The sequence below is a fragment of the Schistocerca piceifrons genome, chromosome 11 (assembly GCF_021461385.2).
Source record: "Schistocerca piceifrons isolate TAMUIC-IGC-003096 chromosome 11, iqSchPice1.1, whole genome shotgun sequence".
Taxonomy (NCBI): Eukaryota; Metazoa; Arthropoda; class Insecta; order Orthoptera; family Acrididae; genus Schistocerca; species Schistocerca piceifrons.
The window spans coordinates 167,847,034-167,864,537 of NC_060148.1; the positions used below are offsets into that span (position 1 = coordinate 167,847,034).

The 17,504-nt window shown below is 37.4% G+C and overlaps 1 protein-coding gene across 1 annotated transcript in view; it reads left to right on the forward strand.

Moving 5' to 3' along the window:
- LOC124720231 (poly [ADP-ribose] polymerase tankyrase-1-like) overlaps window positions 1-17,504 on the forward strand; it is a 105,941-nt gene that overhangs the window by 70,397 nt on the left and 18,040 nt on the right. The gene's annotated exons all lie outside the window — the stretch shown is intronic.

A 17,504-nucleotide genomic window follows, 5' to 3' on the forward strand; every position in this document is an offset into this window, starting at 1 on the left:
GGCCAGTTCTACTGGCCTAATAGTTAAGGTGCCTGCTTGAGATATGCAGGAATTCCAGTCTGTACTGTTGTGTGGAGATGTGTGCTCCACCATATATACCTCTCCAGTTGTAAACAACCTCCTATAGCTGACAGAGTTTAGTAATTTTATTGATCCATTTTCATCTACAGCTGCACAATGTGCAAGAGATATTTGGATTTTTTTTGTTAATATTAACATTTTTACATATGCTTTTGTACATAATAACACACAATAATGCATCAATTAATGATGAATACTTAAATAAATGTTGTTACGCTATATACAGATAAATACAAATGTTCTTCTGAATGAGACTACATTGGGTAAACACACCAAAATTTAGTTTTGTAGGTATTCATTTACTGTGTACAGCAGTGATCAACCAAGTACGACTACAGTTCAGATTTGAAGTGACCAATGTTTTGTATGTGTTTAATGGTATCTGGTAAGGCACTGTATTGTTTGATACTAGGATGGATAAGGCTGTTTTGAAATAACTTTGTGTTGGAGTGCCATGAGTAGTGTTTTTGATTCATCTTGGGGCAATTTTTATGAAATTATATCCTGAAGTACACTTTTCTTTTTCAAATTCAGTACCCACTGATGACGGACATAGTTGGCTTTTTGAAAAAGAATATCACTGTTTCACAGTGCCATTGCAGTTCGTTTTAAAGTCAACGACGAACCACTGTGCACCTGAATAATACTTACATAGGTCTGACAGTAACATCTGCGAGATTTTCCAGCTACTTTATGAAAGTAAGAGTAAAGTGTAACAAGCTGTTGCATAATACAGTAGTCTATTAACTATTCAGGGGGAACATGATAGCAAAACTACTATTTTGATGTTGATAAGGGGTAAGAAAGTATCACAGGGGCTTAGTAGATGGGCTTTGATTACTTAGGTCAATCAGCCACAGTTGTCCATGATCCACTACTTCAGTATACATTTAAAAGCCTCATCCAGTATAGTTCAAGAACAGAAGTACATCAACCTTCACAGTTAATCATGAGTGACATAGAACATGTACCATCATGTTAAAATTTTTAAAAGTAATCATAACAGGCTAGATCACAAGGCACATTTACTGAAAGATCACCGGTTTCAATCACTGCATGATCATCTTTAGACTTACAACTGTATTGATGGTTAATGGCTGTGTATGGAGTAGAAACTGCTGAATGATCTGGCAGTTGACTATCATTATTCAGTGGTTCCTGATCCATGCACAACCATTAACCATCAGTATGGCTTTAGGGCTGAAATGATCATGTGACTGAAACCAGTGACCTTCCAATAAATGTGCCTTGCAATCTTTCAAGGATTATATGTTGATAACTCCAATAATCTTTCTTTCAAAAATATTGATCAAAAGTATCCCAATGACATGATTTGCATGCAGCCTACATAATGTAACTTTCTTATGGTCCATTAATCACTTACCAGTACAATTGTTTGACTGCACAAAATTGTTACCAGTAGTGATCAAATTCCAGGTGCAGATAAATATCACGATACAATAAATATCAGGAAACAGTTTATTAGACATGAGCTGGCCCATATCACTTGTAAACTAAAATTAATTACAGTAAGTTAACATTCCTAAAGGTTTCTTTTTTTTTTTTTTTTTTTTTTGTGATCAGTCTACTGACTGATTTGATGCGGCCCGCCACGAATTCCTTTCCTGTGCTAACCTCTTCATCTCAGAGTAGCACTTGCAACCTACATCCTCAATTATTTGCTTGACGTATTCCAATCTCTGTCTTCCTCTACAGTTTTTTCCCTCTACAGCTCCCTCTAGTACCATGGAAGTCATTCCCTCATGTCTTAGCAGATGTCCTATCATCCTGTCCCTTCTCCTCATCAGTGTTTTCCACAAATTTCTTTCCTCTCCGATTCTGCGTAGAACCTCCTCATTCCTTACCTTATCAGTCCACCTAATTTTCAACATTCGTCTATAGCACCACATCTCAAATGCTTCGATTCTCTTCTGTTCCGGTTTTCCCACAGTCCATGTTTCACTACCATACAACGCTGTACTCCAGATGTACATCCTCAGAAATTTCTTCCTCAAATTAAGGCCGGTATTTGATATTAGTAGACTTCTCTTGGCCAGAAATGCCTTTTTTGCCACAGTGAGTCTGCTTTTGATGTCCTCCTTGCTCCGTCTGTCATTAGTTATTTTACTGCCTAGGTAGCAGAATTCCTTAACTTCATTGACTTCGTGACCATCAATTCTGATGTTAAGTTTCTCACTGTTCTCATTTCTACTACTTCTCATTACCTTCGTCTTTCTCCAATTTACTCTCATACCATACTGTGTACTCATTAGACTGTTCATTCCGTTCAGCAGATCATTTAATTCTTCTTCACTTTCACTCAGGATAGCAATGTCATCAGCGAATCGTATCATTGATATCCTTTCACCTTGTATTTTAATTCCACTCCTGAACCTCTTTTATTTCCATCATTGCTTCCTCGATGTACAGATTGAAAAGTAGGGGCGAAAGGCTACAGCCTTGTCTTACACCCTTCTTAATACGAGCACTTCATTCCTGATCGTCCACTCTTATTACTCCCTCTTGGTTGTTGTACATATTGTATATGACCCGTATCTCCCTATAGCTTACCCCTACTTTTTTCAGAATCTCGAACAGCTTGCACCATTTTATATTGTCGAACGCTTTTTCCAGGTCCACAAATCCTATAAAAGTGTCTTGATTTTTCTTTAGCCTTGCTTCCATTATTAGCCGTAACGTCAGAATTGCCTCTCTCGTCCCTTTACTTTTCCTAAAGCCAAACTGATCGTCACCTAGCGCATTCTCAATTTTCTTTTCCATTCTTCTGTATATTATTCTTGTAAGCAGCTTTGATGCATGAGCTGTTAAGCTGATTGTGCGATAATTCTCGCACTTGTCAGCTCTTGGTGTCTTCAGAATTTTGTGGATGATGCTTTTCCGAAAGTCAGATGGTATGTCGCCAGACTCATATATTCTACACACCAACGTGAATAGTCGTTTTGTTGCCACTTCCCCCAATGATTTTAGAAATTCTGATGGAATGTTATCTATCCCTTCTGCCTTATTTGACCGTAAGTCCTCCAAAGCTCTTTTTAATTCCGATTCTAATACTGGGCCCCCTATCTCTTCTAAATCGACTCCTGTTTCTTCTTCTATCACATCAGACAAATCTTAACCCTCATAGAGGCTTTCAATGTATTCTTTCCACCTATCTGCTCTCTCCTCTGCATTTAACAGTGGAATTCCTGTTACACTCTTAATGTTACCACCATTGCTTTTAATGTCACCAAAGGTGGTTTTGACTTTCCTGTGTGCTGAGTCTGTCCTTCCGACACTCATATCTTTTTCCTGCAGCCATTTCTTCTTAGCTTCTTTGCACTTCCTATTTATTTCATTCCTCAGCGACTTGTATTTCTGTATTCCTGATTTTCCCGGGACATGTTTGTACTTCCTCCTTTCATCAATCAACTGAAGTATTTCTTCTGTTACCCATGGTTTCTTCGCAGCTACCTTCTTTGTACCTATGTTTTCCTTCCCAACTTCTGTGATGGCCCTTTTTAGAGATGTCCATTCCTCTTCAACTGTACTGCCTACTGCGCTATTCCTTATTGCTGTATCTATAGCGTTAGAGAACTTCAAACGTATCTCGTCATTCCTTAGTACTTCCGTATCCCACTTCTTTGCGTATTGATTCTTCCTGACTAATGTCTTGAACTTCAGTCTACTCTTCATCACTACTATATTGTGATCTGAGTCTATATCTGCTCCTGGGTACGCCTTACAGTCCAGTTTCTGATTTCGGAATCTCTGTCTGACCATGATGTAATCTAATTGAAATCTTCCCGTATCTCCCGGCCTTTTCCAAGTATACCACCTCCTCTTGTGATTCTTGAACAGGGTATTCGCTACTACTAGCTGAAACTTGTTGCAGAACTCAATTAGTCTTTCTCCTCTTTCATTCCTTGTCCCAAGTCCATATTCTCCTGTAACCTTTTCCTATACTCCTTCCCCTACAACTGCATTCCAGTCGCCCATGACTATTAGATTTTCGTCCCCCTTTACATACTACATTACCCTTTCAATATCCTCATACACTTTCTTTATCTGTTCATCTTCAGCTTGCGACATCGGCATGTATACCTGAACTATCGTTGTCGGTGTTGGTCTGCTGTCGATTCTGTTTAGAACAACCCGGTCACTGAACTGTTCACAGTAACACACCCTATGCCCTCCCTTCCTATTCATAACGAATCCAACACCTGTTATACCATTTTCTGCTGCTGTTGATATTACCTGATCCTCGTCTGACCAGAAATCTTTGTCTTCCTTCCACTTCACTTCACTGACCCCTACTATATCTAGATTGAGCCTTTGCATTTCCCTTTTCAGATTTCCTAGTTTCCCTACCACGTTCAAGCTTCTGACATTCCACGCCCAGACTCGTAGAACATTATCCTTTCGTTGATTATTCAATCTTTTTCTGATGGTAACCTCCCCCTTGGCAGTCCCCTGCCGGAGATCCGAATGGGGGACTATTCTGGAATCTTTTGCCAATGGAGAAATCATCATGACACTTCTTCAATTACAGGCCACATGTCCTGTGGATACACGTAACGTGCCTTTAATGTAGTGGTTTCCATTGCCTTCTGCATCCTCATGTCATTGATCATTGCTGATTCTTCCGCCTTTAAGGGCAATTTCCCACCCCTAGGACAAGAGTGCCCTGAACCTCTAACCGCTCCTCCGCCCTCTTCAACAAGGCCGTTGGCAGAATGAGGCTGACTTCTTATGCCGGAAGTCTTCGGCCGCCAATGCTGATTATTTATCAAAATTGAGGCAGTGGCGGGGATCGAACCCGGGACCAAAGACGTTTTGATCATGAATCAAAGACGCTACCCCTAGACCACTGGTACATGTTATCACCTCTCATAATATCGGAAACAACTAATGCCCATAATTCATCCACATAAATCATTCCCTAATCCTTACACAAAACTAAATTTGTGGTGAAGAGATACCACAAGAGGATTTGGTGTCTCAAAGTTAGATAAAAATTCTAAGCAATCTTTCTCTCTAGAAGATTTTCCAGTCGCCTACTAAACTACATTTACCTGAATTGGTCAATGAACCATCCAGTGGGAATGCTATCCAACAACTGTTGTCTCTGTTAACTAACCGCAAAGGAAGCTAAATATGATTTCATTCACAAATAGCGAACTTGGATTGACATAATGTAAAGTTTTGTGCTGCGTGGGGATTTGAACCAAGCACTTAATCTGATTGTTAATTAAATACAACCAAATGTAAGATAAGGAACTTTTTCAGCAGTAGCTAATGCTTGAAGCAGCAATGACGAGATGGATAGATAATTTTTGCCTCACTAGAATTAGAACCTGACACCTACCTCCATTGTTTTCTAGAAAAATGGGTGTTAAATGTAGGTTCCTTTCACCAGTAGCGAGAAATGCCCCATGTTCTCACTAGTTATAATGTGACAGTGTGTTTGTTGGTGAATGGGAATCAAAAACTGCAGGTATTGTCATGGACTATACATGAAGGGATGTTAACCATCGAATTCTTATCATTCTGTGCCATTATTGTTGACAGTGAATGAATAAATGTTAAGAAATCAAAATTGTTTGCCACCAGCAGTTAGGTGTCCTCATGTTATAAGTTCAAAAGACATGATGAAAATCTTTGTGCTGTACTATGATTTTAAAATCTTGAACAGACAGAATTGATGGGACTGTATTGTCATGAAGGGATCAAATCCTGTTAATGGGAAAACCTGAGTTGGAATTGCAGTCAGTTCAGAACCAATACACTTAACATCTAGAGCTCAAATAAAAGATGGAATAGTGTCTTGTGATATTAAATGGCATTTGGCTCATTAACTAGAATAAAGTTACAAGTGTAACAAATCTTATTAGTGACAGAGTTTCTACACACTGACACTTCCACTCAAAGTAACCTCTATTTGGTAGGGAAGAGAGACCATGTTTAATGTGATTTTGGAACCACAGTGTAATCTTATATTGTTCATGTTACCAGGGGAGAGTTGTATCTGTTTGTGCCTGTTAAGAACCATTGCCTGAATAGGAAAGGAAGCCACACCCTAAGATGGCGGCTAGTGTTGATATGCATAGTGTTCATGTGGAAAAAAGTGAAAATTACACCGATAAAAACAGCGTGTGCACGAATTGTAGTGATGAAATCAGAAAGTTAAATGATCGTTTAAGTAGTCTGCAACTAACCATTAATACTCTGATGAGCAAACTAAAAAAACTTACGTCCGGAAAGTGTGAACCTATATCAAACTTGCCTCACAGTAACCACGAAATTCCAGGCAAAGTGAAAAACAAAGCGCCTCATTCTCAACAAAGGTTATTGTATGAGCCTAATGCTGCGTTTACAAGCAGGTTCAGTGTGCAATCAACTGTGCAAGGTAAGAAACATTGTGCATGTGATAAAACTAACTTCCGAGCTGAATATGAAACTACAAATACGCGAAGAGATAAATCCAAAAGAATGCCTAACAACTCAACTACTGTTATGAAAGGAAATGAAACTGAAAGACCTGAACACTTGCGTGACCCAAATATCAAGTATTTGTCCAGCGCTAATACTAAATTGTTTGGCCATAACGACGGTGGACCTTCTAAACAGGCAGGGAAACCTAAACGAAGAAAAGTAGTTTTGATGGCAGACAGTCATGGTCGTGGATTTGCTCGCCTTCTGAGCGGTCAGTCCAGTTTACAAACAATCGTTTACACAAAGCCTGGTGCTTCTATGTCGGAAGTTTGCAATCATGTACGATCCACAGACGTTGCTGACTTATCCTCTGAAGACTTTGTTGTGCTAATTGGTGGGTCAAATGACGTATATAAAAACGAAACCCACAAAGCAAAACAAAAACTAAAAATGTGCTTACGACAGTTGACACACACAAATGTTTTAATGCTGAGCATTCCACATCGGCATGACTTACCGTCTTGGTCATGTGTAAATAAAGAAATAATCAATGCCAACCAACAAATTTCATTACTTTGCAAACGTTTCAGAAATATAGAACTCGTAAATGTTAATAATATTGTGCGCATATTCCACACATTACATGGACTGCACGTTAACAACATCGGGAAAAAACTGCTCGTCGGAAAAAATTGAAGAAATTATCACCAAGAGGCATCAAACACTCAAAAGCAAAATCATCCTGGATTGGCCCCCCAAATATTCGAAGGAAACAACGCCAGCAAGACCTCACTCACCAACATAAACAACAAAAGAAGGAACTAGGTGCCTCCAATATTCAGGCAGTAACAGCTATACCAATTGCAGACCCAGCTCTAACACCAGCAGCAATATTATCAACAGTAGGAGCAGCAGCTGAACAACTACCAAGGGAGCCAGACACAGAAGAAAATTCTGCTGCAGATGATAATAGAATAATAGATGCAGTCGGGAAAAGAAAAGCAGTACTTCCAGCACACCTGAATGATTTTTTATTGACAAGGTAAAGGTAAGTGATCAATTAAATATGCCAAAGTCTAACAATATGCCAAAGCCTAACAAACCCTTCAATTTCATGCTGATTCATCAAAATGTCCAATCATTGCTAAACAAATTAAGTGAAATTGAAATTTTATGTACTGATGAGCTAAAAAAACGTTTCTGTAGTGTGTATAACTGAACACTTGCTGCCTAAAGATGCAATGTCAGTCACAAAACTTGCAGACTTCAATCGTTCTTCATCATTTTCTAGAATTACATCCAGTCATGGAGGGTCATGTATATTTGTTAAAAGTGGCATTGATTATTGTAACATACAACCCATTGAACTGTTAGCTGAAGAGAAGATTTTTGAAATATCTGCAGTTGAACTCTCTGCATTAAAATTAATAATCATCTGTGTATATAGGAGCCCTGACGGGAACTTAAATAATTTGTCACCAACTAGAAGCAGCTTTAAATACTGTAAAAAACTTCAACAAAACAGTGATCCTATGTGGAGATTTTAATATAGATTTTCAAGAAATCTCAAAAGACCAGCAAAGCTTGATGACCCTACTGGAAACATATAACATAAAAGCCACCATAGACTCTCCTACAAGAGTTACACCAACAACTAGCTCAACAATTGATCAGATATTAATAAACACAAATGTAAATCACAATTTCTGTGCCGGAAATCTTAATACTGGCTTCAGTGATCACTATGCACAGTTTATTGCTTTGCACACCCCAAGTGAAACAACTGAGAAAGAGGAACTTGTAAAAGAAGCAAGGAAATTCACTAACAAACAAATAAACCTTTTTGTACAGAGACTAAGTGAAGAAACTTGTTATGAAGTGTATACTTGTGAAAATACTAACAAAAAGTTTGAAAAAATCATGGAAATCTTCATGTCCTACTTTGAAGCTGCATTTCCATTAAAAAAGTAAAAATGTCAACCTAACTTCAAAAAGAACAAATGGATTACAACAGGTATTAGAATATCTTGTGCAGAGAAAAGAAGATTACACGCTATAGCAAAGACACAGAACATGCCTCATGACTTTCATTTGTACCTGAAGAATTACAAAAGGATCCTCAAAAATGTTGTACGGAAAGCTAAAACAATGGCAAATGACAAATACATTGAAAATTCAAAAAACAAATCTAAAGCTATATGGGAAGTTATAAAACGTCAAACAAGTGAAACTAAACAATATAAAAATATGAACTTATGTTATGAAGGACAAATGATTTCTTGCCCAACAGAAATTGCAAGGACCTTCAACAAATATTTTGCAAATGTAAGTGAACAGTTGGTGAGTGGACTGGAAGAACACAACAAAATATCACCTTCATCATGCAGTAGTGTGAGAAATGTGTCTATATCTTTGTTCCTTCCACCCACAAATTCTGAAGAAATTTTATCAGTTATAAAAACCTTGAAAACAGGGTACTCATGTGGAATTGATGGAATACCAGATGCAAGCTGAACCCTTGACACATTTGTGCAACAGCTCACTGGCATCAGGAACCTTCCCTTCATGCTTAAAAACAGCAAAGCTGATAGCACTGTTCAACAATGGAAATCCAGAATGTGTTTCAAATTATAGACCAATAGCCCTACTGCCTGTATTTTCTAAAATTTTAGAAAAAGTTTTTTTATAAGAGATTGTCTAATTTCCTAAATAAAAATAAAATTCTCTCTCCTTCACAGCATGGCTTCAGGGAAGGCTATTCAACTGAAAGTGCAATATTTGAATTTCCTAATGAAATCTACACTAAACTGGATGCAAGTGAGTTTGTGACACGCATATGTCTTCATTTATCTAAAGCTTTTGACGTCATTGACCATAATGCCCTACTGCAGAAGCTTGACCAGTTAGGAATTAGAGGTATATCCAATGAGTGGCTCAAGACGTACCTATGTGGTCGCAAACAGGTGGTTGAAGTGCAATGTACTGACCATAACAAAATCAGCTACCACTATTCAGGATATGAAAATGTGAAATATGGTGTCCCTCAAGGATCAGTATTTGGTCCCATTCTGTTTCTCCTCTATGTCAATGATCTTATGTACAACAAGTATTGCCAAACTACCCTCCAATTTGCAGACGATACAAGCTTCCTTATTAGTGGTAAAACAGAAGAAAAACTAAAAGACTCCACTATCCAAATAATGAACAGTGTAGAACAGTGGTTCAGCTACAACAAGCTAATTATAAACAAAGAATTCTGTAATTAAATATAGCATAATCTTCTGGGGCAATACAACAACAAATATTAAACTTTTCAGGATGCAAAAGAGAATACTAATAATTATTGAAGGGGTAATCAATACGAAATCATGCAGACCCATATTAAAAAAAAAAATCTGTCAGTTCTTCCTCTTCCTTGCATTTTTATCTACGAAACATTGGTTTTCATCAAACAATATATTGATAGACACCCAGATATCTTATTAAAAAATGAAGATATACATGCACATAATACAAGGCAAAAATCTGACCTTCATGTGAAACAGGTGAGAACATCATTGTGCCAAAAACGCACACTACATACTGGGATAAAGATTTTCAATAATCTACTTAAACATATTAAATCAATAGGTAAACTCTGTAGTTTTAAGGCTGAAGTAAAGGCATATTTAATTGATCATTGCTTTTACAGTCTGACAGAATATATAAAAGCCAAACAACAAAAATAAAAATGCATTATTAATATTCTACTTTGTATATTGCCTGTAATGTTTGTTGTATTTATGAATCTGTGCTAAATTACCTCAATATCTTGTCCTTAGGATTGCAATAGAAACTGTATTTTATCTTGTAAATACCTAACCATGTCCAATATCCTTGTATATATTCTATACATGTAGGATTTGAAGGACTAAATAAATAAAGTGTGCAAACCTAACACAAATCCTCCATACTAGCAAAGTACACATGTGGCTTGGTACTGTTTTTGTCATAACACAGGTGCTCCACACTGAATGAGAATTCTGACTCTCTCGAGTGGATTAAAGCCTGTTCAGTACATTTATTCCCTTGTTTGAATCAAATCACCATTAACCAGCTGCCTCAGTTACCCAATATGCCCATTTGACTTGATTTTTTATCACTGAAATAAAATCACATAATGGCCACCTACACAGACAACTGACACTGTAGGAGACAGAAGTTTTTGCATAAGTTGTCACATTGCACTATATTTTTCCATAATGCCGGAATCCATACCTCATCCATCTGCTAACAGTATCAATAAGCTGTCCGTGTTGACATTTCCATGGAGCACTTCACACTGTTAAATGTGATTATCTAACTGATAAGTTCATCAATCTGGCAGATGACTGTTAATAGGTGGCTAGAAAATTTTGTAAAGAGCGAGAGTACTTCAAATTATCATCGAACTTAAGGGGATCCGGAACGCCCTATACTTGCAATGTTAAAATAACGCTTATAAATTACATCTTTCCTCACAAAGTATTTGAGGTAGGAAGTTGAACTTTTTACAGATTATTTATTGGAATATGGGCTACAACTTAACACAGGGATTTTACAAAATTTTAGTTCAGTTATTAAAGATGATTTTTTTTTTTCAATTGTAATGAAAATTCACAACATTTTTTTGCAATTTTTTATTTATATATTCAAAAATACACAGTTTTTTGGAAAAAGGTTGTGTTAAATTATGCAGAAGGTACTGTGTAACATTTACTGAAAGTTTGAAACAAATATGTTTGGAAGATCCTTAGAAAACATGTAATTAGTATGAGAAAATAAAAGTTTTGGGAATCCAGCGACAAAGATTGGATTAACTTTTTAGTGCATTCCAGGTCCATAGGATGGATTATCTTCATCCTCTGCAAATTCTTCCTCCAGCTTCCTCTTGTTCCTCCTCCTGTTTACGCTTGCTTGTATTTCGAGACTCTTTACAGCCCTGTCTGCAACCCGAAGGCGTTCCTTGTCTAAAGCAAGCATCGCTCGTTGTTGTGTTCGTAGATTTTGCTACCATTTTCTTCAGTTGCAGTTACTGCAACACTGTTCCAAAAGGTGGTCATGTATGAACACTTATCACATTTCAGTTGTATTTCACTAGCAAGTCCTACGTGCTTTATTATGGAGAGTTCCAGACCAACTTCACTACAATGAATACATCTTACACAGTTTGAAAAAATTCCTTTGAGAACCGACATATCAAATAATTCATTCACATCCGATTCGCCCATAAAACATTCATAGTTTTCACTCATTGAACCAAGCTTCTTCTGTGAAGTATTTTCTTTCCCACTTTGACTGCTATGGGCAGGTGTACTTGAGAGGTTAGGTTCACTCACTTGGTTATCGTCTTTATTGTTTACAGTAATAACACATACCTTTGGCTTTCCAACATTTCTCCTTTTCTTAAAAGCCTTCAAAGGATTTCTAATAACTTTACTTTTACTCATTATTATACTTCAACAAAACAGAGACTCAAGAAACAGAATTAATTACGAATATTTTCGAGATAACGACAGAGTAAATAAACATGAAACAATCGACAACCACACCAGCGATATATATTGAACCATCACAGGTTAGCCACAACAGATACTTTATCTCACATCACTAAAATGTACCTGATGAACACGGACGTTAATAATACCATTTGACAGCAGTTTAACAGCGCCACAGTGGGTCATGCCCATGTAGAACACATTTCAAAAAAAATTTAAAAATAGCTGTAGTCTTCGGAATTGAATAAATTCTATATCTATTAAAAGGTAATTGTCTGCAGATTCAGGAAACGCAAAAAAGTAAAAATTGAACTTTTCATGATTTTGAGCCTTTCCGGAGCCCCTTAAAGTCCAAATATTCTTGAGAAACAACTCGTTTGCAAATAAATTAGTTTTGTCGAAGGATTAGGGAATTATTTATGTAGTTGAGTCATCTCTGATACTAATAATAGGGCCAACATCTTGGAAAGGTCACTTATTGTAATAAACCTAAATTTGTGCACTGTTTCACCCCTAATAAGGTGTCTGTAATATTGTGGTACTAATTTACAGCTGGTGTAAAACAAAGGGCTGTAGATAGAGAGTAGCTGAATGAAACGTGTTTGGCTGACGAGTGCAATTCCTGTGGTTAACACTTCGTACAGACATGAGATGGAATGATCACATAGGTTCAGCCATGGGTAAAGCAGGTGGTAGACATCATTTTATGTGTAGACTGCTGGGAATGTGCAATCAGTCTCCAGAGAAGGTTGCTTAAAAATCACTCATGCGACTGGTTCCACAATATTGCTCTAGTGTGTGGGACTCATACTAGTTAGGACTGAATGTGTGCAGAGAAGGTGGCACAAATGGTCAGAGGGTTCTTTATCTTTTGGGAAATTGTCACAGAGATACTGAAGGAACTGAACTGGAAGTCTGTTGAAGATAGATGTAAACTATCACCAGAAAATCTATTAATGAAGTTTCAAGAACCAATTTTAAATGATTACTCTAGGAATTTACTGCAATCCCTATGGATCACTCTCACAGGGATAGTGAGGATAAGATTAGAATAATTACTGTATGCACAGAGGCATTTAAACAATCAACGTTCCCACACTCCATATGTGAACGTAACAGGAAGAAGCCCTAATAACTGGTACAATGGGATGTACCCTCTGCAGTGCGCCTCATGGTGGTTTGCAGAATGCAGATGTAGATGTATATGTAAATGTAGATGTAGAATTATTACATAGCAGAGCAGTGTTATGTAGTGCTCTCTTGTGTAGGCAGATGACTTTGCCGAAAAGAGATAAGATAACCTGCAAGACATTTACCTTGTGTTGCAGTTCATATCATTTGGATACTTTTGAGCATGATAGTACATCAGGAAATGGAGATATAAACAACATGAGTCATTTTACACAAGAGGTGCATGTTGATGATCAACGAGAAGAAAGCATCAGGGATATTATTAAAAAGACAGAACACAGAAAGGGTCAGTTTGTAAGAAAGAGAAACTTCTCACTGTGAAATGACACAGCATTATGCATATCCCAAGACACAAACAACAGTGCTACATAGCACAGTGACCAGCATGATGAAAAGTCTTATGCTGATCACTGTACACACACTGTGTGTCACTATTGCTTCTGTAGGAAGTACTAAAATCAAAATTAGTAGATACTCAGTAGAGAACAGGGTAGAAGACAGAAAAAAATAAACTAGAACTGGAATTCGGAACAAGACATGTTAACAGAGCTAATTTCCATTGCAAAAATATTGATATTAAGAGTGAAGAAAATTTGTAGAGAAAGCAACCACGATAGCTTCTCACAAACCTAAAAAAGCTGCATGGGACTATTGAAGGAGGATAGGAAATGAACAGGGACAATAGTTAAAAAAGGATAGCAAAGATTTTATTGGTGAAGAGAATACGAAAACTAAGTTAGAGAGCAGAATGTGTCTTGAGAAAAAGTGTGCACACGTGATACTAACAAGAGACAATGATAACGGTGTGTAGGGGGGAAAATTGAAGACTCCCTCTGGGGCAGGCAGTGGTTGTTAATGCAGTAAAGCACCTTATCCAAAAAGTCACAAGCCATGGAAGACTGTAAAGGAACTACTATAAATAGAGGCTGTACAGTCACCAATAAGAAAACGAACTCAGAAAGACTATCTTTACACAGCAGAATTACAGTGGATCTAATTTTCTTCCAAGAAGTGTAAAAGAATAAAATAAAACAAGCCATTTGGCTATGACACAGTATGTAATGTACAGGTGGTGGACAAAAATGTGGATGTGCCAAAAACACAACACATTACCACCCTTAATGTGGTGTAGGTAAACACAATGGATAAATACAGGTCCTTTATGATTTTAAAAGGTATCTTGGTGGCAGCTTCAAGTTATGCAATGCGAACTGTGGGGAAATGCGTCCTGTTGTCTTGGAACATATCATCATCTTTGGGGAATAAATATTGTTCCATGTGATGGAGCTGATCAGTAAAAATGGTTATGTAATCCTTGTCAGTAATGCTACATTGCACTGTAACTATGGGGCCCAGGGAATACCACCATATGTCTGCCCAAATCGCCACCAAACCCCCAACATGTTTCACTCGTGCAACATAATCTCAGCCAGAATTTGGAAATTGTCTCAAACAAGACTAATATGACCAAATAAATTTCTTCCATTGCCCCATGGTCCAGATTTTATGGTTCCAGCACAGTGTTTTCCTGTTACAGGCATTTGCACTGCTGGTGTGTGGTTTTGTAATTTTAGCTCGTCCTGCAATTCTCTGCTTATGGAACTTCTTTTCTGCTTTGTTTTGGTACTGACACGTTTTGCAAGTGCAACATCCAGTTCTATAGCGAGTTTTGCAGTTGTCATCATCTTATTTTACATCACAGTCCTCTGCAATGACTGTCACAATCACTTGCTTTCATCCACGAGTGACTTAGCTGATGATGGTTTTCTGCATTCGCTGTGTGCAGTATACATCTTTGATACAGCGCCTTTTGTAACACCAAACACTTCAGCTACCTTGTTTACAGAAATACCCACCATAAGAGCACCAAAAATTTATCCATGTTGAAATTCACTTAGTTCCTACATAATTCCATCCTAAAACTACACAGATTATTTTTCTGACCATGACTGATACTTCAAATTATTGAGGGCACTGCACAGGTGCCATTGGTGGTCAAATACAATAATGCCAGCTAGCATCTGCATTTATGTTCAGACATTCTTTTCTTCTGGTGTATCCATGTTTTTGTCCAAGTCCTGCGCATGACATGGATGGAACGACAGTTTTATTTAGAGGAGTAAACTACAAAATATCCGAAGTTTTAACATGCAGAAGAGACATAGTGGCATGGCTGCAAGTTCCTTTGTAAGTGAATATTTTTGCACCCTCCAGAATGAAAAGCACAGGAAGAGAGTGAGTTTTTTAGATATTATATAGTTAACTTGTCTGCCCCGGCACTTCTGTTCGGGGACATTTTAATTTTGTGATTCACAAAGAGAAACAGCAGCCACACTTTAAATTTAGTAAAAAAACTAAATAATTAATTAGACATGCAAAATACTTGGATCTCATTACACTTGGGTAACAATCAATGAAAGGATGGTGTTAATTAATATGTGGGAAACTTTTGGTGAATAGACACAGAATTGAAAAAGAAGCAAAGAAGTTCATATATACAAATAGCCTTTTTTTATTTTCTTAATTATAGCCTTCACGACGACGGAGACGTTGTGTAGTAAGTGAATGGAGATCTTGCAAAAAACAAAAGTAATGTCGGTAAAAATACAGTGTGCGTAAATTGTAGGGGCGAAATTATGAAACTAAATGAGCATATTTCTAGCCTCCAGCAAAGCATGAGTGTATTGAGTAGTGAGATGTCTAATCTTCGAAAAGAAAGTAAGTCAGCTATTAGTCAAATAAATTTCCATATCTCTTCCGCAAAAAAACTCTAACGAGTGGACGAAAATACCATACAAAAACAAATATGAAAACGTCGCCAGGGAGTGAAAACACCAAACAGTTGGTGGTTAAAAACAAATTTCACGTTCTTTCCTGAGTGCAGAGGAGGATTTAAGTTAACATCAGTAAGGGAACATGAACTTTTGAACAAACCTTATCAACAGAATGCTGATACAGGCTCTAAGTTTAGCATTAAGGCTAACGCTGACGGTAAAAAATTGAGCATGCCATCTATTGCACGTAGTAATGAGACGAATTAGAAAGACAAAATCAACAAAAACGTATAACAGTGCAAACACGAAAGTAGTGTATTATTTTTAACGGACAGTCATGGCAAAAACATGACGAGACGTTTCAAAGAAAACAAAAAATACGACGCAACTGGTATTGTGAAGCCAGGAGCAACAACAAAAATCATTATTGGGGTCGATTTACACGATAAAACGTCGGGAAAAAATGACTGTGTCGTATGTGTAGCGGGTGCAAGATGGCGTCGAAGGTAGAAGTTCGAAATGTGTCCCTCCACAAAAACGTAAATTTTGCGACAAAAAAGAAATCGTGTGAAAACTGCAAGGGCGAAATTACGAAGCTAAATGAACAAATAAGTAGCCTACAGTTCGTAATCAATGCCCTGAAAATGGATATTACTAAAATTCAAGAAAGAAAAACCGAAGTGAACACGCCACGTTTTCTGCAAGATAGTTCGACAGTTTCCGAAAAGTGGACAAAGGTGAAATGCAGTGCCGCAAACAAAAAGTACAAGATCAAGAGAATTCTGAAATAAATGTAAGCTTCGTGCACGACAACTTATTTCAAGTAATTTCCACAACAGATTGTGGAAGTGCAATGTTTAGTGATAGTGCTGATGAACCATGTGAAAAGCAAAAGGATCTTGTAAATAAGCCAGAACAAAAGAATTCGTTGACACAGAAAAATAAGAAATCCGACTTAAATTTAGTAAACAAACATCTGCCGACCTTATGTAGCTCCGATGGATTATCGGCTTGTGTGAAAAAAAGGAAATAAACATCGCAGTTAGGCCTACATCTTGTAGCTCCAAAACAATTACAAAAATCGAAATATATTCAGACAGCCAAGGGCGAAACATAGCTACTGACTTTCGTAATAAAAGCAATGTGAACTAACTTCCATGGTGAAACCAGGTGCGAAATTCTGCACAGCAACTGCAATAAGCCACGAAAAAATTCCAACATTAAGCAACAAAGACTTTGCTGTTTTCCTGGCGGGAACAAACGACGTCGCAAGAAACGAAAAGCAAGATCTGTTGCTTTCACTAAAAAGGCGACTGTATGAACTAAGATGTACCAACGTCATTGTATTTTCAGTACCACGTCGTCATGACCTAGCGGAATGGTCCTGTGTTAACAAAGAAGTGGAAAGTGCAAATAGTGGGATGAAACAGATATGCAGACGATTTGAAAATGTCACTTTCATTGATACAAGCAACCTAGGAAGGAGATTCCATACTAGACATGGTTTCCA